Below are 23,079 nucleotides of genomic sequence, written 5' to 3' on the forward strand. Positions count from 1 at the left end.
ATATACATAAATTTCACAATTCATTTTTGTTTTCTTTCCAAACTCACTGAGTATGAGCTTATATAATATAGGAGTTCTCCAAAGCTTCAAACATTTGGTCTTTAAACATAAAATCAATTTTACTGGACATCACCGAGTTACCGAACAAATATTTTTTGATTATTTACTTTTTGTGTCAATTTAGTATTTCTATATGACACTTGACATCTAACCATCGACTGGACCATCGAAAAATATGGAGTTTCTTTCTGATTGTTCTAACAGGTACTTATATATGATACTTAATTTGTTTGTGTCTGTTTTTTTATTGATGGCATTTCCTTGTTTATTTATCTCTATCATTTCTAATATAATTCTTTTTTGGTAATTTTTTTCTATCCTCAATACTTTCACATCCTGGAAATTAATTTCGTGATTTGAATTGAAAGCATGTGTTGCTAACGCACATCTCTCATGATGTTTTGTTATATCTGATTTATGTAACGCTAGCCTGCTTTTCAACCACTGAGATGTTTGTCCGATATATCTTCCTTCACAGTTTTCACACTCAATTTCATAAACAAAACTGTGAAGGAAGATATATCGGACAAACATCTCAGTGGTTGAAAAGCAGGCTAGCGTTACATAAATCAGATATAACAAAACATCATGAGAGATGTGCGTTAGCAACACATGCTTTCAATTCAAATCACGAAATTAATTTCCAGGATGTGAAAGTATTGAGGATAGAAAAAAATTACCAAAAAAGAATTATATTAGAAATGATAGAGATAAATAAACAAGGAAATGCCATCAATAAAAAAACAGACACAAACAAATTAAGTATCATATATAAGTACCTGTTAGAACAATCAGAAAGAAACTCCATATTTTTCGATTCCCATCAAATTAGTCGTTATACCCTTAACTAATAAACTGAATATATAATCATAGACTATTAATGTTGAAATATATATATATATATATATATATATATATATATATATATATATATATATATATATATATATATATACAGGGTGTGGCGTAATGAATGGATAATATGGTAATTGCCGGTAGAGGACGTTGGGACGGTTCAGAAAAAAATATTTTATGTTCAGTAAAAGTCCCTCGGTTTTCTAGATATTCGAGATTTTAGAAAATTCGAAAGAATTTCACCCATTACCACTTTTTTGGGTGCCAAGACTCCAAATGAAGGAATTGTTTCTATCTGTTTTCTGAATTGTATTTCTGGATAAATTAGCTATCGAATATAAGTTATCATTTTTGAGGCGCATGCATAGTTTTTTCTTCAAACAAAGATGTAACTCAAATTTCCTGGTTTGCTTGTTTTTTTCTAAAGTTTAACCTGACCTGGTGTAAAAAAAAATATGGTCACCTTAATGCCAAATTAGGAAAACACTGGCCGGTTTCATGGAGATTCCGAAATGGTATAACTCGATTTATTTCCAACATTCAATACTAGAAAAATTCCTATTACAATGGATGAAGGCCTATTTTGTAAACCTTGTTTTTAAATTTTTAGCCACAATGCCCTTTATAGCCCATTGAATTGAAAAAAAAGACCTCTCTGTCAGGTAAGGCGGCAACAAATTGCGTCACATGAGCTCACGCGTTATCATGGCAAGTCACGGCACCTCAAAAAAATGTGGTTTAAAGTTAGTACATGTATTTAATGGGTTATCAACTGTCTAGAGCTACATTGATTGTATCAGTGCATTTTGACGCATGATATCACTTCAAATGATTCCGTACATGATAACATAAGAGCTCACGTGACGTTACTTGCATCAGCGAGAATAAGCCGACCGACGGTAAAGCTATTTTGCTCTTTCATACCATGATTGAAAAAAAAGACGACTTAGTGACACACTCGTGCAACGAGCATTCTTAAGTCAGTTTGCTGTCAAACGACTCTGTACGTCATCGTTTTACCCTGCTTCAGATTGAAAATAATCGATTTTTGCTGTGATCTTCGACTTGACTTGCTTCGTGATTTGGATTACTTCATTGAGTACAATGCCTCAACATTACACTAGTTCTGAGTATGCTAAAATGCATTTCATCTACGGCGAGTGTGGTGGTAACTACAATCGAGCTGCAGCACTGTACCGGGAAAGATATCCTAATGCGCGCCATCCCGATTATCGAGTGTTTACTCGCGTGCATAATGCATTTATGGAAGGCCGGATACCTGGAACTGGTATCGGCGGAACGAGCTCCGGGAGGCCACGAGTACACAATGAAGAGGATGTACTTGATGAAGTCTCGGCTGATCCGACCACCTCTGTTCGCACCATAGCAAGCCATACAGGCAAATCGGCTAGAACAGTGCACAGAATATTAAAACGAGAGAAGCTTCACCCATTTCATTTTCAGCGCGTTCAATGTTTGCTGCCAAGAGACTATCCTGCAAGAGTTGAATTCTGCGAAATCATGCTGAGAAAACTAAACAATGATCCCGAATTCTTCGATAATATTCTGTGGACCGACGAGTCGACGTGCAAAAAAGACGGATATTTCAATATGCATAATCTGCATAGTTGGCAGCTCACCAACCCTGATTTGGTCAGAGAAGAAAGGTCCCAGTATCAATTTAAAATAAACCTTTGGACTGGAATTCGAAACGGCAATATCATTGGTCCATTCGAATTGCCAGGAACATTGACCGCAGAGAGCTATTTGAATTTTTTGAGGCGCGATCTCCCGACTTTATTGGAAAATGTTTCGTTGGAAGAGAGAAGAAGAATGTGGCTGCAGCACGATGGTTGCCCCGCCCATTACGCCCGTAGTGTTCGAGACTATCTCGACGAAATTTATCCCAGAAGATGGATTGGGCGATTAGGGACAATTACCTGGCCCCCACGATCACCGGATCTGAACCCACTTGACTTTTTTTACTGGGGATGCCTCAAAGAGAAGGTCTACAAAGATCCGATTACCTCAGTGGACCAGCTCCGGGAGCGTGTTCAAAGGGCCGCACTTCAAATAAATGAAAGGAGACATGCTAGCAGAATAAAGCGACTATTCATTAGAAGGTGTAGAGCATGTATTAGAGCTCATGGTGGTCACTTTGAACACCTTTTGTGAAAGTTAATGTCATAAAACCATGTTTCAAAATTGATATTTTGTCTCGTTTTCATTTACAAAACTAGGGCTTCACCAATTGTAATAGGAATTTATTTAGTACTGAATGTTGGAAATGAAGCAAGTTATACCATTTCGGAATCTCCATGAAACCAGCCAGTTTTTTCTTAATTTGGCACAAAGGTGGCCATAATTTTTTTTCACACCAGGTCAGGTTAAACTTTGGAAAAAAATGAGCAGAACAGGAAATTTGAGTTACATCTATGTTTGACAAAAAAACCATGCATGTGTCTCAGACATTATAACTCAAATTCGATAGCTCATTTATCCAGGAATACAATCCAAAAAACAGATAGAAAAAATTCCTTCATTTGGAGTCTTGCCACCCAAAAAAGTGGTAATGGGTGAAATTTTTTCGAATTTTCGAAAATCTCGAATATCTCGAAATCCGAGGGACTTTTACTGAACATAAAACATGTTTTTCTGATCCGTCATAACGTCCTCTATCTGCATGTACCATATTATCCATTCATTACGCCACACCCTGTATATATATCAGGGATAGAACTTGATAATCGAAATTCGTAATGAGAAATCAACGTTTCACATATGCATTCGCCACATATTGGATCTTGAAATTCCAAATAATCTTTCTGTTGTTTTCCATCCGCCTTCTCTCGATGTTTTGTGAGGTGTATTTGTTTCAATTTTTTTATTACATTACTCAAACCATTTAAAACTGTTAGTAGTAGCTCTGCCGGAAGTGAGCACCTCGTCAACTCTGAGCCTATGAGCAGACTGGGAGGAGCCGGATGGGGAGGCAGGAAGGCAAGCCAGTATTAACACCGAGCCGCCAGCCACCAGGACCGTGGGGACTTGTGGACCTCAGGTTTACCTGGGGTTGGGTCCCCGCAGTTGCTGGAGGTGTGGCGGCCAACGCAGGGAGAACTGCCAGGGAGACAGGGCCAAATTCTGCTCTGGGTGCGACCTTGTGGGAGTGCTTTCCAGGGAGTGTTGCTGCCGATCCATCCATCCATTCAAGTTAGGGGGACACCCTTATTCCCCGGCAGTGGACCAAGGGCTCCAGCAGGCCTGAAACAGTCCGAATCAACCGTATCGAGAGCGAGCAGGGCAGAGGCTACTGCTGGACCTCCGGTTGGGACCCGCCGCCCCCGTACCGCCAACACCGACACAGCCAACACTGTCACCTATCCGAGTACCGAGGAAGAAGGTGAAAATAGATTAGTAATATCGTGTAATTCATTTTTGAATGTTAAATGTACCGTTCCGTAAACCGTCTTTGATTTTACCCTGGATAAATGGTGGATGCGCTAACCCACCGTCAAACTACCATTAGCAAGTTCACTATGCCAGAAAATAACTCCGAGGTCAATAACCACGCAGTTTGTGTTTGTTGACAGGCTGAAACCGATAGTTAGAAATACCGTAACGATAGACCAGTGGGGTTGGAAGAAAAATAGTAGCTTTCATAATTCTTGCCGTTGAAGGGAATGTGCAACGAAACTAATTTTTGCTTCGTTTGAAAGGAAATTCTCCCACTGATAGTTGCAGAATAACACCATGTGAAAACCGAAATATATTCGAAGAAAACCGTTATATTATCATAGAGGGGCTTTACCGATTGATAGAATGTCATTGTTTCCCACCGACCAGGTCCATTAGTTGAGGAGCCGACAATGATAAATCGGGATTTACTCGAGTGTCGTGGAGACCTAGTGGATTTTGAGGATTATATGGTAGAAAGAAAAAAAGGTTTTATGATGTATGCACTTTCAGCGGTGGGGAAAGCGTCTGCAGGGTCTCAAAGATGTAAAAAAAAATCGTCAGATGTACATACTCGAGCGTGTCAGATTAATATACTGTATATGCCATACGTGTCTCTGATAATGAATTCATGCTTATCTGACAATTTGCGCTGTGGGACTGGCCGTACGGAAGGAAATGGTAAAACAAAATTTCCAGCGTGTCAGATTTTTGCAATATATGTTAATTTGACCCAAAGTAAGCTACTTTTCAAGAGACTGACAATTTGCACGTGACGCAAGGTCACAGCGGTCCTTCGAAAATGTAAAAAAAAATCGTTACTTGTACATACTCGAGCTTGTCAGATTTTCATACAGATGATTAATCTCGGTGTTGTAAACGTGTTGACCCATTAATCTGACACTAATCAGGGGGGGTTTTTTCAATCTGACACTTTGAAGATTATAAAAATTCTTTTTTTTCGAATATTTCCCTGCCCGTACCTCTAATAGCTAATAGCGTTAGACAGGTCACAGTGGAGGTCTTTGATACAGAGTTATAATGGAGACTCGAGAAGGATACAGCGGCGGCCAGATCTGGTTAGTGACTATCCATGCCCGGAGTGTGGTAGGATCTGTAGTTCACGGTTAGGACTCTACAGTCACAGGAGAGCACACAGTCGCAATTAGCCCTGAAAAAGTCTGTTCGCACTTTTTTTTGTCTTTTTTTGGTCTTTTTGTAGATTCATTCACGGCAACGGGATACAGCAATGAATGAATGAATGAATAGCTTTTGTATTCAATATGAAAGTTGTAGATAATAAAATTCTACACAACTTTAGTCTGAAGCAATTTTACATACTTTTAACCGTTCTCGAGTTAGAGGGCGATAAGAGCGAGAAGCTTAGCCACACATGCGAAAGTGCAAGGTCAATCTAGAACCCCAGTCTAATCTCTACTGCATTCACATTTATTCTAGCAGTCGGTTGGCCATGAAATAATTCTCTCAAGTTTTTGTAACTAGAACGGAGTAAGGTTGGCACTCATGAAATAATGTCGTTAATATTATAACGCCGTTGCCACAACTTATATCAATTAATATTACGAAAATGCCGAAAGTGATTGAAAAAAGAGACAGGGTTTCAGAAAGTGCTATTTAGAATTCAGGTCCGCTCATTCAAATAGTTATACCCTGATATTCTAAAATCCACAATACGTCAGACGGTAGCGAACATTTCAATGTAAGAGAATAGAGAATTTATATAATGTTTCATCTGAATCTAAACGACTTATATTTCAGCTGAATATTTCCACATCAGAAACATGTGTGAATGAAGAGGATGATAAAGAATTTCCTTCTATTGGGAGACCCAAAAAAGTGGTGGCATTTGAGAATTTTATGTTTAAGTGAATTAATGCGGAAAGTTTACTACAGGATTTTCCATGAATGTCATCGTAGAATAAGTTCCCGAAAATTGATTTTTCTATTTTTCATTTGACTTGTTCTATACATTGTAAATGTCTTGAGGTACCAATAAATACCTAATTAATAATAATATTATATCAATGCATTGAGATGAACAGCCACAAATACGCGCCAGTTGTCCTGCTAATTGTTTATTCATGTGAAATTTTTGTTCAAAGTTGAAGTTCATCTTGATTGAAACTCCCTTCAATTCCTTTTACTTATATTGATGCAAGATGATTTTTGTTGAAGAATTTAACATTCTTGTAATTATATGTTAATTTCTTCGGGAGATACCCATTCTCAACCACTGAAACTTATGCATTTCATCTTCGGGTTAATATTTTTGAAATCTACAACTGATTCAACGGATTCAAACTTCAGCCAAAGAAGATAACGAACATTAACTCTCCTCAAGCTAGTGCATATTATGATATTATACTGATCTCTTGTATTTTCCCTACAAATTACTGGATTTGGTATGCCTTCAATCAGTTTGTATAAATTTCAATTATGTTTGTCACATATTTTCCGAAGAGATTCGACATTGTGATAAAAAACGTAATAACAGAAACTTTTACGTAAAACGGGCAACATAGCGTTGATTCAAAACCCAAAAATGTTTTGACGAGCGGCATAACCCCACATTTTCGTACTATACAGAGTGAAATGTGTCCAAGTTCCATGGCCAACCGACTGCTAAAATAAAAGTGAATGGAGTATACATTCATCCAATTGTCAAAATGACAAGGTATTCTATGGAGACAATTTCGAAATTAGTCACGAAAATTTTAGTGTTGTCTGTGACTGAACCTTAGAATGTACTATTTTCCAACTAGTGAATTTTCGCTTCAGCATGTGTCGCTAAACACCTCGCATTAATCGCCATACAGGGTGTTTCATGAGTCGTTGGCCATAGCCTAATGGTGAATGCAGGTCATCCAAGCCTTTCCGAAAACTTGCTTGTTTTGTATCTTAAGGCTATTAGTTTCGGAGATACGGGGTGATTCATGAATATTGACCTAAATTTGCAATAGCCATAAGTCTAGACTGCAAGGTCCGATTTCGATCAAATTTTATGGGTTTGTTCACTTCAGAAACCTCTTCCAAACGCTTCTTGAAATATCAATATTTTCAGGGCAGTACTCAGAATATCTTGATTTTTCATTCAAGCCCCAAAATCTATATTTTTTACATCCCTTACAGAAATTTCGTTAATGCCATGAAAAACTACATAATTTGTTTCAAGGAATTCAATTTTCCCTTCGCATGACACACTTGTCACAAGGGAATAGGAACCAGACGAATTCATATTTCATGTCATTTTTTCGAAATGCGGTCTTGTTTTTATTCCCTCGGTGATAATATTTATGGTCCTTTGCTGAGATTCTGAATTTTTTTAAATTCTGTTCAAATCTTTTTCATTTTAAACCCTCAGCACATACTGAGTGTTCGTAAAAAAGTGTTTAAGAGTATGCAAAGACGAGCTGTGAATTCTTTTGAAATTACATGTTGAATTTAGATACAAATGATGTAAACCATCTTAGAAAATGTAAATCGTGAGTGTATTCGCTTCAAAACACACATGAGTATTGAAATTTATTCTTCAACGATGAAAATGTATCATAAGAGATGTTCGTAATGGAGTCCAGATTAGGTTAATAATCTGATTTTAAGGCCAATCAATATTGCCCTTCTTATCATATCGTGATTTTGTTTAACTTCTGCACAGGCTTCTTCTATCTTCTGCCGCAAATGTTCTCATGAAGTCAGAAGTGTCTGTCACTTCTTCATTCACACTCAGTGGGAACTGAGGCTTTAAAATGAAAAAAATTCGAACATAATTTTAAAAAAATTTAAAATCTCGACTGAAGACAATGAATAATATGTATCACCTGATACAGTTCGATTTTTATTCTTTACAGTTTTATCATGTTTGTTAAAGATTTCTGTAATGCAGGAGGTATGTTGCATTCCCAGTAGATGTCATGTTATAAGATCCGTTAAATTCAATTTTGCATTAGAATTAATATGTGTAAACAACTAATTTTTTTTCTTCAATTTTTTTATATCGCTTATCTCTTGAGTCGAGTTCTACATTAGATTTATTTCGAATTTCGTTCTTTTCCATCGTAGCCGTTGCGCAGTGAATTTAAAAATTTCGACAGACAGTAGAGTTTATTGAACAGCATTTTTGAGTATTTTTATAGCTGAATTAATTCTGCTGATTAAGGCGTTAGCAATTAAATTTGGATAGCCAAGTCGAATTTTATTCAACTGCAATTGAGTGAAAAAATCCTCGACTACGAGGGTAAGTTACATGCAAATTAAATTCAAAACTAGTAAATCTTTTTTTCTAATTTCATCCTCAGATTTTTTTTTACGTACTGTAATTTTCACCTTTGGACTTATTTAAACCCGTTCGAGTTTTGGAAAGGAAATTTTGGGGTGAATGGTGCATACCTCCTGGGTCTTATTGGTTTTATGGATCATAGCTTGTCTAGGAAAGATTCACTGCATACTTGGTTTGGTGCGTTTCACTTGCGAGGGGAGTTCATCCTGATTTAAGATAAGTTCCTTATCATACCTGGTTATAGTAGCATTCATTTCTTTAATTATCAGTTGTCACTTCAGTATTGATTACAAATAGTGAACATTGTTCTAAGTGCCGGTATTTCACTTACTTAGTTTTCAATAGCCATTTGTACAAAAATTTTCAAAATTGTTCATGAAATTTCACTCTATAGTATTAAGGATTTTTTTTTGCATGTAAAGGTTAATCCTGTAGTCAATAGATTGGTTAGTATGCAGGTATGAAACCTGAGTTTTATTATTATTAAGGCATCAAACCCAACCCTGATTGAGTGTCTCATAATAAATTTGATATTGTAAATTACAAAATTATTGATTTCGTTGTATTATCACAGAAACTGAATTTAAGACAGAAAATACCGTAGCACACCAAATAAATCAAAACAGGACCGCATTCCGAATAAATGACATAAAACATGAATTCGTTCGGTTCCGGTTTCATTGTTGTGTTATGAAAGGAATTGAAAAGTTTAAGGTTTCTCGGACGAATAAATTTTAATAGTTATGTGTGTTATGAAGCAAATACACTTAAGGACTACATTTTCCAAGAGGGTTTCAATCATTTTTATCTAAATTCAATATGTAATTTTAAAGAAATTCACAGCTCGACTTTGCATACTTTTGAACACTGTTTTACGAACACTCAGTATGTGCTGAGGGTTTGAAACGAAGAAGAATTTAACAGAATTTAAAATAATTCATAATTCAGAATCTCGGCAAAGGACAATAAATATAATCACCGAAGGAATGAGAACAGGACAGCATTTCGAAAAAATGACATAAAATATGAATTCGTCCGGTTCCTATTCCCTTGTTACAAGTGTGTCATGCAAAGTGAAAACTGAATTCCTTAGAACAAATTATGTAGTTTTTCATGGCAATAACGAAATTTCTGTAGGAGATGTAGAAAATATAGATTTTGGGTCTTGAATGAAAAATCATAATATTCTGAGTACTGCCCTGCAAATATTGATATTTCTTGAACCGTTCGGAAGAGCTTTCTGAAGTGAGCAAACCCATAAAATTTGATCGAAATCGGACATTGCATTTCAGAGTTATCTGTCCCAAATATAGGTCAATATTCATGAATCACCCTGTACCTCCGAAACAAATAGTCTTAGGATACAAAACAAGCAAGTTTTCTGAAAGGCCTGGATGACCTGCATTCACCATTGGGCTATGGCCAACGACTCATGAAACACCCTGTATATCTCGAAAACGTTTGAACGTAGAAAAAATTGTTCGGGACAAAATTTGTAGAAAATGTTATGCTTTACAACTCCATAATGAATGCGAAAAAGATTTGAAGCCCAGGGAAGGAAATAATTCAAAAAAACTGTTTTTTGCGAACTTTATGGCCAATTTCTATTGTTTCGGCTTGCTAAAATTATCAGATTATATTTTTTCCGTTATTCTTGAAAAATTAGCTTCGAATTGAGAAAAAACGCCATTTTTTTTTGGTGTAGCAGGGGGAACTCTGCAAATCAGACGAACCACCCTCTCCTGAGGGGGAACAAGTGTATGGATTCTCACTCTCCTGAGCTCGAGACCCTCCAAAAACCCTTAACTGCTTCTTGAATATTGGTTCCGGGCATTCGCCTACAAACCGTTCATCTCTTAGTCGGTTTTCTTCTCGCACACTAAATTGTACAAATTCCTTGAACAATAGTGATAAAGATTGGTATTTATCACTCGGGAAAAACTTAGCACGTTTAACGTTTCTTTATTATTGACAACTACATCAATTGTTCTTGACATACATCAATATATTATATATTCCGAACATCGAATACTAACACGAAATACATAATAATTCCAATACTCCCACTTATTGAGTGTTGTAAATATCAGCAAGAACACTAAAAACACACTCATTGTGAGTCTCAATCACTATAAGTTTTCATGCCCAACAAATATCTGAGTCTTTGAAAAGCTTCTTTTGGTAGAGCTTTTGTGAAAAAATCAGCCTCTTGTTCTTTTGTTGGGACGTATTTAGGAGATATTTCACCACAATAGTATTTTTCCCGAACAAAATGGAATCGAACATCCACATGTTTCGTACGGCTGTGAAATTCAGGGTTGTGAATGAACTTGATAGCACCTTGGTTGTCTATATGTAGAGGAGTTGCACCCTTCAATGATACACCAATATCATTCAGCAACTGACGTAACCATACAGCTTCTTTGGTTGCTTGGCATGCAGCTACATATTCTGCTTCTGTTGTTGATAAGGTAACACCTGCTTGCCTTTTGCTGGACCACGTAATTGGACCTCCTGAAGCCTTGAACACGTATCCGGTAGTGGACCTTCTTGTTTCTTTGTCTGATGCGTAGTCAGCGTCACAGAAACCATTCAGGTTGTACTCTGGTTGTCTCAAATATTCTATTCCATAATTGGCAGTATTTTTCAGATATCTGATAATCCTCTTGACAGCATTCCACTGAGCTACTTTAGGATTATTCAGGAATCGGCTTGCGACTCCCACTGAATATGCAATATCTGGCCTTGAAACGATTGCAGCAAACATTAATGATCCCACACATTCTCTATAGGGACCTTCAGAGTTAATGTCTGTTTCAATTCTCATAAGATCAGTATTTGGGTCAGCTGGTGTTTCTGAGGGGTTACACTGATTCATTCCAAACTTATTCACAATTTTCTTTATATATCTCGTTTGATGCAGAAATATAGAGTTTCTCTCCTTGTTCTCTATAATTTCAAGTCCAACATAATAATTGATATCGCCTACCTTAATTTCAAAGCATTCACCTAATTCTCTAAGGAAAATATCCAGTGCTTTGTCAGATGGCGATATCAACAGACCATCGTCGACATAAATAATGAGCAGAACTTTGTGTTCCTGTACATATCCTCGATAGATACATTTATCTGCTTGGCATTGCTCAAAACCGAATTTTTTTAGTACACTGTCAAATTTATGGTTCCAGCATCTGGGTGCTTGTTTTAATCCATATAATGATTTTACCAGTTTACAAACTTCATTGCCATGCTTGGGAAAACCTTCAGGAATTTCCATATAAACTTCTTCTGAGAGTTCTCCATACAAAAAAGCTGTTTTAACATCAAACTGCTTTATTTTGTATCCTTCGTGGGCAGCAACCGACAGAATTACTCTGATTGAATCAAACCGTGTTGTAGGAGAAAATATTTCATGATAATCACGTCCTTCCTTTTGAGCAAAGCCTTTTGCACACAGTCTTGCTTTATATCTTTCTATTTCACCTTGATTGTTATATTTAAGTTTGAATACCCATTTTGATCCAATCGCTTTTCGTCCTTCAGGAAGTTTTTGTATGATCCATACTTTATTTTGTTCCAGAGCACGTATTTCTTCTTGTATTGCTTCTATCCACTTATCAGCGTTTTCGCAATGTTTTTCTTCTTCATAGGTATTTGGAACTTCTAGTTCCACCAGGTTCAGCTCAACTTCAAAATCTCTTAATTTTTCCGGAAACTTGACGTTTCTTCTTGGCCTTCCATTATCTTCATTAGGTTCGATTTCTTCGTATGGTTGAAAATTATGCTCTGGCTGAATGTCTGATATTGGATTTTCAAAGTTATCATCTGTGAACTCAATTAATACAGGTATCTCTTCTTGTTTATTCATAAATCCATTTTTCTCTTCCTGAAACATCACATTACAAGATATTGTAATCTTTCGATTCTGGGGATTGTATAAACGGTAATTTGTGGAATTCTTATCATATCCTACAAAAACCATTCTTTGACTTTTAGGTTGAAGCTTTGTTCTCTTCTGATTAGGAGTATGTACATATGCAACACATCCGAAGGTTTTGACATGACCTAAATATGGTTTTTCGCCTGTCCATTGTTCATAAGGTGTGGTTTCGCACTGCTTGGATGGTGTTCGATTCAAAATGTATATAGCAGTATTTGCTGCTTCTGCCCACAGATAGTGTGGTGCGTTTGCACTGATAAGCATGGTTCGCACACTTTCCATAATGGTTCTATTCTCTCTTTCACATCTTCCATTTTGTTCTGGTGTATATGGTGCGGTAGTTTCTAATTCAATACCCTCTTTCATCATGTACATTTCCAGTTCTTTGTTTGTGTATTCAGAACCATTGTCAACATGAAGAGCATTCACTGAGTGTCCGAACTTTGTTTTGACAACGTTATTGTATCTAACAAAACATTCAAAAGTATCACTTTTGTGCTTCATGAAGTAAGCTACTCGGTATCCTGTACAGCTATCTTTGAACAATAACATATAACGAGCACCTGATACGGATGATGTTGCAATAGGTCCACATATATCACTATAGACAAGTTTTCCGGGAGCACTTTTGTTGACTCTTGTTGACTTGGAAAAACTTTTTCTATGCTGCTTGCCTAGTATACAGGCTTCACATTGGAAATTGTCAATATTACTCATTGTTACTCCTTTTACAAGATTTCTTAGGACCATATCTTTCAAGTACTGCTTGTTTATGTGACCAAGCCTTTTGTGACAAATTTCCATAGATTCTCTGACTTGTTCTGTTACAGTTGCTTCAGTGTTGTTGCAAACTGTACGAATAAGCATCTTGTATAGATTATTTGTTTTCTGCTGCAAAGCACTAGCTACAAGGTCTCCTTCTAGATATATTTTGGCATAAGTACCCTCCTTGATTATCTTCATGTTCCTACTCGTCAGAACTCCTTCAGATATAAGATTTTTTCTCAAGTCTGGGATGAAGAGTACATCTTGTATGTAAGAATCAAACCAATGTCCATCTATTAACTTCTGAATTTTTACTGTGCCTTTTCCTTTCACTTCTAGGCTTTTACTATTTCCTAGGTATACATGAAAAGGGCTTTCAAGTTCTTCGACCTCAGAGAAGTAATCTCTTCTATAGGACATATGTGCTGAAGCACCACTATCTAGTATCCAGATATCATTACACTGTGTGATATTGAGCTCCTCTATTTGAATATTTAGTGCTGTTTCATTTCTTCTATTCGATTCACTATATTTTGTTTGATTTGATTCCTTTGAAGCGTAACAGTCCTTTGACATATGACCACGTTTATGGCAAGAAAAGCATTTGAATGGGAATCTTTTCTTCTTAGCTGCATTTGGCGTACCTTTCTTCTTTGTGTTCAAAGTCATTGTGGCGAGAGCTTCCTGTTCTTCTTCTAACATTGTCAAACTTTGTTCTTCATCTTGGAGTCTGGCAGTCAGGTTCTTCACTGTTTGCTTTCTCTCATCCATTGACAGCCAGGCTTGCCTTACATTTCTATATTTCTGTGGCAATGTGTTTAAGATTTTTGTTACTATAGCAGTTTCACTGAAAGAATCACCACAATCTTTGATTTGCTGTGCAAAATTTTCGATTTTGGCTACATGCTTTGCCACAGAGTCATTGGGATCCATCCTATATTGGTGAAACTTTTCATGTGCCATGAGTTTATTAACTTCTGACTTTTGACAATATATTGAGTCAAGTTTCTCTTTCATCGCCTTCGAGGTTTCGCAATTTTCTATAAGAGTAATCTGCTCGAAGTCCATGGCTGATGTAATAAGAAACATAGCTTGTGCATCCTTTCTGTACCAACTATCTAATCCTGCAGCCTGGGTCGCAGCTGGTTTTTCCATTGTTCCATCTACAAGACCATAAAGTCCTTTTGCCTTCAGGGCACATTTCAGCTGGAACATCCATTGGTGATAGTTTTGTTCGGTGAATTTCGTAATACTACCAACGTCTATTTTGTCACTCATTTTTCAACGATGTCTTCAGTGTCTATTTATACGAACACTGGGCCCATAACCAATTGTACAAATTCGTTGAACAATAGTGATAAAGATTGGTATTTATCACTCGGGAAAAACTTAGCACGTTTAACGTTTCTTTATTATTGACAACTACATCAATTGTTCTTGACATACATCAATATATTATATATTCCGAACATCGAATACTAACACGAAATACATAATAATTCCAATACAGTATCGTGCTGGGATTAATGTGTTTATCCTTTATTGGATAACACTTTAATGGATTTTTAAAATAGGTTTATGTTCTTATTTTAATCTTTTCAAAATGATCTCTTGATCTCCTTCGGTAAATTCGCATTCTACTTCTGTTTTCCTCTGGGTCGTAGTCCGCTAGTCTCCTGAGTTCTTGATTCGGATGGTTTTTCGCTGTTTCGAATAATTTCTCTGCTTTTCTGTTCATGAATTCCGTTATGGATTCCCATTTTATGTCCCTATGAAGCTGTCTATTCCTGACAAACCAAGGTGCATCTATTGCACATCGTAGCAGCTTGTTTTCAGTGGCCTGAATTCTTTTGATGTGGCTCTTTGCCGCGAATCCCCAGGGAAATGATCCATTGGTCAGTTGAGGCCTAGCAACGGCTTTGATTATCTTCTCTTTCGACAGGTGGCTTCTTCTTCCTATTAGAGGGTAGAGTCTATTCATCGCTGCTTTCGTTTTGTCGATTGCTAGTTTGATATGACTTTTGCAAGTAAGTCCTTTGTCAAGCGTTTTTCCTGAATATTTGGCTTCGTTTTTCCAGTCAATTTCTTCGCCGTCAACTTCTAGATTCGTTGTGGGTCGCAGTCTTCTCTTCTGTAGTAATATTGCTTGGTTTTTTTTCCATTGAGCTTGATTTTCCACTTTATGCATCAGTCATTTGTTTTGTCAATCGTTTCTTGTAGAACTCGTTCTATTACTTCTGGGTTGCGGTGTCGAGTTGCTATGCCTGTGTCGTCAGCATATAACGTTAGCATGGTTCTTGGAATCTTCGGAATATCGTGAATGTATATGTTGTACAGAAGTGGCCCAAGTACTGACAAGTGTCAGTACTCCAAGTGGGGTACTCCAGCCTCTATATCTCTTGTTGTGGAGCATTCTCCTTCCACTTTCACGTAGAATCTTCTATTTTTGAGATAAATCCGGATCAACTTGCATATTTTGATCGAATATCCAGCACATATTATTTTATATTAATCCTTCATGCCATACTCTGACGAATGCTCTGGCGACGTCTAGTAAAACAAGACCTATAGCTTGTTTATTTTGGAATCCCTCTCTAATGTGAGCCTTATAATTGTTGCTCTGTTGAATGCTCCCTTCTGAATCCGAACTGTTCTGGTGGTATTAGTTTCAGATTTTCGGTTTCCTCATTTAGCCTTGTGGCTATAATTCTTTCTAATACTTTTCCAAACGCCGACAGTAGACTTATCGGTCTGTAGTTTTGTGGCAACTTCTTCTCTTTGAAAGGTTTATTGAACACTATGACTTCCACTGTTTTCCATTTTTCTGGGTAGTGTTCTGTCCTCATAATTCCATTTGCGATATTTGTTTGAGCATCTATACCTTTTTTAGGTAATTTCTTTAACATAATATTCGTTATTTCACCGCTTCCGGGAGCTTTCCTCTTCTTCAAACTTCTAATTATTTCCCTGACTTCATTTGGCGATGTTGGTTTGTCTATTTCAGTAGCCGCCGGTAATTCATCCATTTCTTCTTCATTTTCTTCAACCTGTTCTTCCAAATCTTCATCATCGTCTTCTATCCTGTTATTTACTCGTTCGATCGAGTCCGCCGATGCATCTGCCTTATCAGTATTGGTATTCTCCGTGTAGGGGTGGAATTTTAGTCGTTCCTCCTCGTAGCCTTTTTTGGATTCCCCATGCAGAATGATCAATTGTATTCAGTTCTTGAATCTTTTTGTTCCATCTGCTTGTTCTTGGATCTTTCAGGGCATTTTTCAGAACTTGGCTATGGCGGTTGAGGTTCCTTCTATTCAGATCATTTTTATTCATCCGACATATTCTTCTGAGTCTCCGATTGTCTCGTATAAGATCCTCTACTTCTTTAGGCGTATCACCATGCGGATGACTTGGTGCTGGTCTCTTCACTTTCCTCGTGCTTTTTTCGTAAGAACAGTTTATCAACCGCACATTCTCGATCTTCTGGAGTGCTTATTATTGGGAGTTCTGTTATTTCCGATTGTATTAAATGGCTGAATTTGGCCTAATTGGTATATTCTCTAATTTCCATCAGTTTTTCCCTTCGTTCTTCTCCAATTGTCAATTCCACGGGATTGTGGTTTGAGGTTCCATCTGCTAAAGTTTTAATCATGAATTCTCGTGTTATATTTTTCAATATCGCGATATCTATTATATCTGGTATTCCTTTACCAAAAACAAGATATGTTGGTAACTCTGGTCCAATCACTATGGCATTTTGTTTTCCGGCGAAATCCTTGAGTTTTTTGCAATTTCTATTCTCTCTTATGCTGTTCCATAATGGGGATATACAGTTGAAATCTCCAATGCAGATTGTCGGGTTTGTTCCTGCCAACATGTTGTTCATCTCCTCTTCCAATAAATTGTTTTATGTTCGCTTATATGCCGAGGTAAATTCGACTCTTTGTCGATTTAATTCGGCAACAATCGCCGCTGTTTCTGTTTTCTCCTTGTGTTTCGTGTTTCATAATTCATGAAATTCAGTCGTCTATTCCTGCTTATTCTTGAGTCCTGTAGGGCTATAATATCAGCTTGTCTCTCTGATATTATTTCTTCTATCTCGGCTTTCCGAGTGTTGATCCCGTTTATGTTCCACGAGATTATCCTGAGGGATCTCTTCCTAAAATCCGTAAGGTCCATTAATTTAGTTTACTGAATAATGCGTGAAGCTTTTTCTCCATTTCTTTTTCAATTTTCAACATTATCTTGTTGAATTTTTTTCCGTGAAAATATCTAAATCATCGGCTGATTCAGATATTTTTTTTTTCTTGTTTACTTTTTACAGTCGGTTTTAATTGAGGCTTTTTTTGTTCCTCTTTCTTCTGCATAGGCTTAGAAGTTTCTTTCTTTTTTTCCTGTTCTGCAGGTTTGGTTTTTACAGTTTGCAGAACTTTTCGTGCAGGTGTTGCTTTATTCGACGGCTTTTTCTATTTTATTTGTTTTTGGCCGGCTCTCTTCTTTCTGGTCACCAGCTTAAATTCGCTACATCCCTTGTAGCTTGCTGGATGGCCTTCTTCACCACATAAAACGCATGTAGCGTTTCGTTTCTTTGTTTACCTCTCCTAGTGAGTTCACAATCTTTGCTGCTATGGTTTCCCGAACACTTCACACATCTTGGGAAGGAGCATTTATTTTGTGCGTGTCCGTACCTTTGGCATCTGAAGCATTGGCTTGGACTTTCTGCCTTCTTTTTTGGTTCGACCACAATACAGAGGTTGTAGAGTCGTTGGATGTCGTATATATCCTTCTTTTGCGTTTTAACTAGATATAATGGTATCGGCTTCTTCGTTTTATTTGATGTCATTCAAGACACCTCAGCATCATCGATTCCCTGTAATCTCAGGTCATTTTTGATCAATTCCAGATCTGCGTCTATTGGAAGATGCCTAATGCTGTCGTAAATTTTTTTTTCCTCCTCCATCTGGTATGTGAAGTACTCCTTCCCAACTTGGTCGAAGAATGTAGTTATTTAAGCTTTGGTTATAATCTTGATTCCGTCTTTCACTACGGTAGCCCGGTTATAACTGAATTTCTTGGTATAGAGAGCTTTTGAGATCTCTACCCTATCTTGATGGGTGGGATTTATCCCTTCTAGGCACTGCCGTTGTCTTCTTGAAGGTCTCCTCATCAGAAGAGGAGCTTTCGTTTCGCGCGCGTTTAGTTGGGGGCGCGCTTGGGGCCTTCGCAATCAGCGTTGCATCATTTTTCCTTGTTTCGGGTTGTGAAACAATTCCTTTAAAGGAATGATTTTTGGAACCCGCTACCAGTTTTGTGATTGCAGCGTAAGTATGAGATTTCGGCATATTATTGCGGGTCATTTTCTCTCTCAGGAGGAGCATCTCACCGACCAACTCTGACACAGTTTCAGTCGGTTTAACAATTTGAGCTTTCAACTGCCCATTTTCTTCTCTGAGCTTTACAAGCTCCTCGTGTTCGCCGTCGCTATATTCTTCAGCATCGGTCGCTTCCATGTAGGAATTCTCATTATCTGAAGTTTCCGACATGGTATTATACTCAAAATTCTCAAAATATCAAACAATTTGAAAATAATAAAATATTCAGGAATAAAACTACTGGTATAAGCGTCCTATATATTGAACAATCCGGAAACAATATCAGGAAACAGGACTAAGAAATGAAAGAAACTATGGTTTCATGACAACCGTGGCGACGTTTCGCAAGATGTCTCTTGCTTCCTCAGGCCCACAATTTATTCGAGACATAGTTACAACGTATAGTACATCCACAATTTCTTACCAAAGATGTCTATAGTCTATCCAAATCCAAGAGGCCAGCGTAAACAAACTGACTAACGCGTGATCTTATTTAAGGTACTCCTCTTATTGGTCAAAGCTTCAGGAACGCCATGTTTGCAGGTGGGAGTAATGCAGAACCGCATTACGTTTGATTCATTGATTGTATGCGAATTGTTGTGCAGAACTGCAGAGATCATTCATTGCTTTTTCTTTCGTAAATTGGTTTATAGTTGTAGCAAGTTATTCAAGTTACAAGCATTTAAGATAATGTCAAGTACTGATACTGCTGAGGAATCGCATGTTGACTTAAGTCCTCCAAAAAAGAGACGTCTGAAACGACACTTCAGTGCCGAGATAAAAGATATGATTTTGAATACTTATAAAATTGAGATTATTCAAAATGCAGGAATGTGTTTAAAGGACGTAGAACTCCGAGTTGCTGAGAGACTTGGCATTGGAGCTCGAAGTGTTAGGAGAATTATTTCCGAATACATAAATTCCAGTGTTCTATCACAGCAGGCAACAAATCAAAATCGGACCACCAAATGGGAGTCCTTATCAGATTTCGATAAAAATGTAATACGGCGAAAAGTTCACGAGTTTTTCTTCAGAAATGAACACCCGACTATATAGAAAGTATTAAAAATAGTTAATGAAGACTCGAAATTGCCAAATTTTAAGAAGAGTACCTTCTCTATAATATTGAAAAAACTTAATTTCAAATATGGACATCGCCAACGCAACAGTTTTTTAATGAACCGTGACGACATTAAATGTTGGAGAAGAAACTATCTCACGAAAATTAGGACCTTCCGTGATGAAAACAGGAAGATTTACTGCTTGGATGAAACTTGGGTAAATGCCGGTCATACTAAATCCAAAGTGTGGACCGATGAAACAGTTACATCTTCTCGGCAAGCGTTACTTGCTGGATTATCTACTGAATTAAAAATCCGTCTGGGAAGGTCTTGAATTTTGAGTTTAACCCTCGGTTTCATAAAGCTTGATCAGAGAATCAACGATCGATTGACGGATGAACGTCAATTAGTTTTCAGTCGATAAGTTGGTCATAAGCATTCTGAATATCATTCTTGCACCAAATAATTATCTATACACGCCCATTTGATGATTCTCAACTGCTACTCCTCCAATATATTCGGAAATATGAAAGTTTCAATGATTTCCTTCGGGAAATCGAATGCCAAATCGTTGATCGAGCAATCAAAGTTTTGTGAAACTTGATGTAAGTACCATTTTGGTGGAAAACAATTTCAACATTACTTTTCAAATGAAGTGAATATATTTTTCCAGGCAAAGGGCAAAGAATTATAGTGTGTCATATTGGCAGTGACACTGGTTTTTTAACTGGAGGACTCTGGACTTTCCAATCCAAAAAAACTGGTGACTACCATGAAGAAATGGATGGTCAGTCCTTCGAAAAGTGGTCGAGGGTATACTTCCTAAATTGGAGGAAAATTCTATAGTAGTTTTAGATAATGCTCCTCACCATTCAAGGAAAATGGAAAAAATTCCTAATTCACAATTCAGACAGAGTGATATCCAACAATGGTTGAGGGAGAAAAATATTGATTTCACCCCTGACCTCATAAAAGCGCAATAGTTGCAGATAGTCAGGCAGAACAAAGAAAACTTTGAAAAATACATCGTGGATGAAACCGCAAAGGCCCAAAATATTACTGTACTTAGATTACCGCCCTACCACTGCGAACTGAACCCTATTGAATTGATTTGGGCCGATGTCAAGAATTTTGTGGCAGATAAAAACACCACATTTAAAATGGCTGACGTCCAAAATCTTTTTCAAGAGGCTCTCTCACGGGTTACTTCCGAAAGATGGAGAAAGTGCGTGAAACATGTCAAACAAAAAGTTGAGGTAGACAAGTGGAAACTGGATAATATTATGGATGATATAACAACAGTCATCGTCAACTTAGAGGAAAGTTCTGCATCTTCTGACGACACTACGGGGTAGTCACTTTTACAAAAAAAATATTGTTACACATTTATATTATATACATAGTATTTATTAAAGTGGGAACTTTAGATTAATTGTTCATTACTGAGACTCGTAGATAAGCATACATATTTTTCACCGGAACTGGAACAATCAAAAAGTTTTAAAATATAACGCTCTCGGAATTCAATTTATTAGTACACCTCTGCGTTATCACGTTCTTGACGCGTGATCATTGCATGCTGCAATGTTTACCGCTGGCCTCTTGGATTTGGATATACTATAGTCACATTCAATGATATCGAAAAATTGAGCACGACTCAGCAACATACGGTGACACAGAAGAACCGACAGAACACAAAACAACAACAACAACTTCACATCCAATATCAAAACAATTCTTTACAATTACATATTACAGTCTATTATCGTTAACAAATATCGCATAAGTGAAATAAACATCCTCAATGTATTATTATTATTTTTTTTTTCATTTTATATTATTTTGATATATTCTATATTATTATTATTTATTCATTCATTTTTTTCTTTAATTATATAATTTATTTTATGAATAATCTTTCACCATATCATTAGTTTTTTTTTCTATTCTGTAGTTATATATACATACACCAACATTTAAAATATCCTAAATATTCTACGACCTAACCTGGGTCAACAAGACGCTCGTGTTTTCTAATGATGGAATTCTACTGTCCAGCCAAACTTTCAGTGTCCGTTTTATAGTTCATGGAATCAAATAAACCAATATAAATCATCTCCCTCCCTCTCACAAACACTCACTCTATCAAAATCTATTATATGAGATTCATCAAAGTAATGGGAACAAAGTGCTGTTTTTTCCCTATTTCTCATATTTTTCAAATCATTTTTATGCTGTTTTATCCTATTATTTAAATACTGTCTTGTTTGACCGATATATACCTTATTGCAACTTGAGCAAGGGATCTTATAAATCAATCCTGAAAGTTGTCCTTTATCTAATCTATCATTCAAATTACTATAGATGATTTTTCCTATAGTTTTCAGGTTATAAAATACTATCTTTACATTTTCATTAGTTGAACAACGTCTCATTTGTTCAGATAAACCAGAATATATGGTATCTTAAAATAAATGTTTTTTCCGACATCAATATCTGAATCCCCCTCATTCTTAACATTCGTTGATTCCTTCTTGTTAATTTCATTAACTTTCTTTTTATCTTTTAATAAGATCCGAAAATTTACGAGGGTAGTTGTTTTTTTCTAAAATACTTTTTATTCTCGTAATGTTGTCATTGTAAATTTAGAGTCACTTAGTTTGATAGCTCTGAAAAGGAGGTTTGAAATAGCATTGATCTTGAAAACTAAAGGATGAGTGGAGAGATAATTTACAATCCTGCCAGCACTGGTAGGCTAACATACCAATTCGTCATTAACCTTTGATCATGAGATCTCCGCAACAGTACATCCAGAAATGGAACTGCATTATCCGATTCTCTCAATCTTAGGATGATCTAAAACAATTACTATAATATCGAACATTACAAGTATGGCAAAAGATTGAATTAAATTTGAAATAGTTAGAGGCAAACAAGAAGTCAATTAAACTCAAAAAACTCTTCCTATCCAAAACCGTGTAGGCCGATATTGTATACCATCTCTTATTAATAATTCGAGTGACCATCTCATGTGTTACATTTGAAAAAGGGACACCACATCAAAGGAGACCAACACATAGCCCGGAGGAAGAATCAAATCTTTTATTTGTTCCACGAATTCGAATGAGTTCTTTATTTGATATTCAAAAGTACTAATAACATCCTTCAAAACATCATGATACATCATGATCAAATTGAGCAATGTTACAAGATGGAGAGTCAATTCTGTTAACAATTGGTCTTAAGTGTAGACCCTGTTTATGAGTCTTTCTCAGA

The 23,079-nt window shown here is 36.7% G+C and overlaps 1 protein-coding gene across 1 annotated transcript in view; it reads right to left on the reverse strand.

Annotated features, from left to right (window-relative positions):
* The window catches only part of LOC123316425 (dynein axonemal heavy chain 3), a 2,043,583-nt gene that overhangs the window by 1,531,686 nt on the left and 488,818 nt on the right, over nt 1–23,079 (reverse strand). The gene's annotated exons all lie outside the window — the stretch shown is intronic.

Source organism: Coccinella septempunctata, chromosome 7 (assembly GCF_907165205.1).
Source record: "Coccinella septempunctata chromosome 7, icCocSept1.1, whole genome shotgun sequence".
Classification (NCBI taxonomy): domain Eukaryota; kingdom Metazoa; phylum Arthropoda; class Insecta; order Coleoptera; family Coccinellidae; genus Coccinella; species Coccinella septempunctata.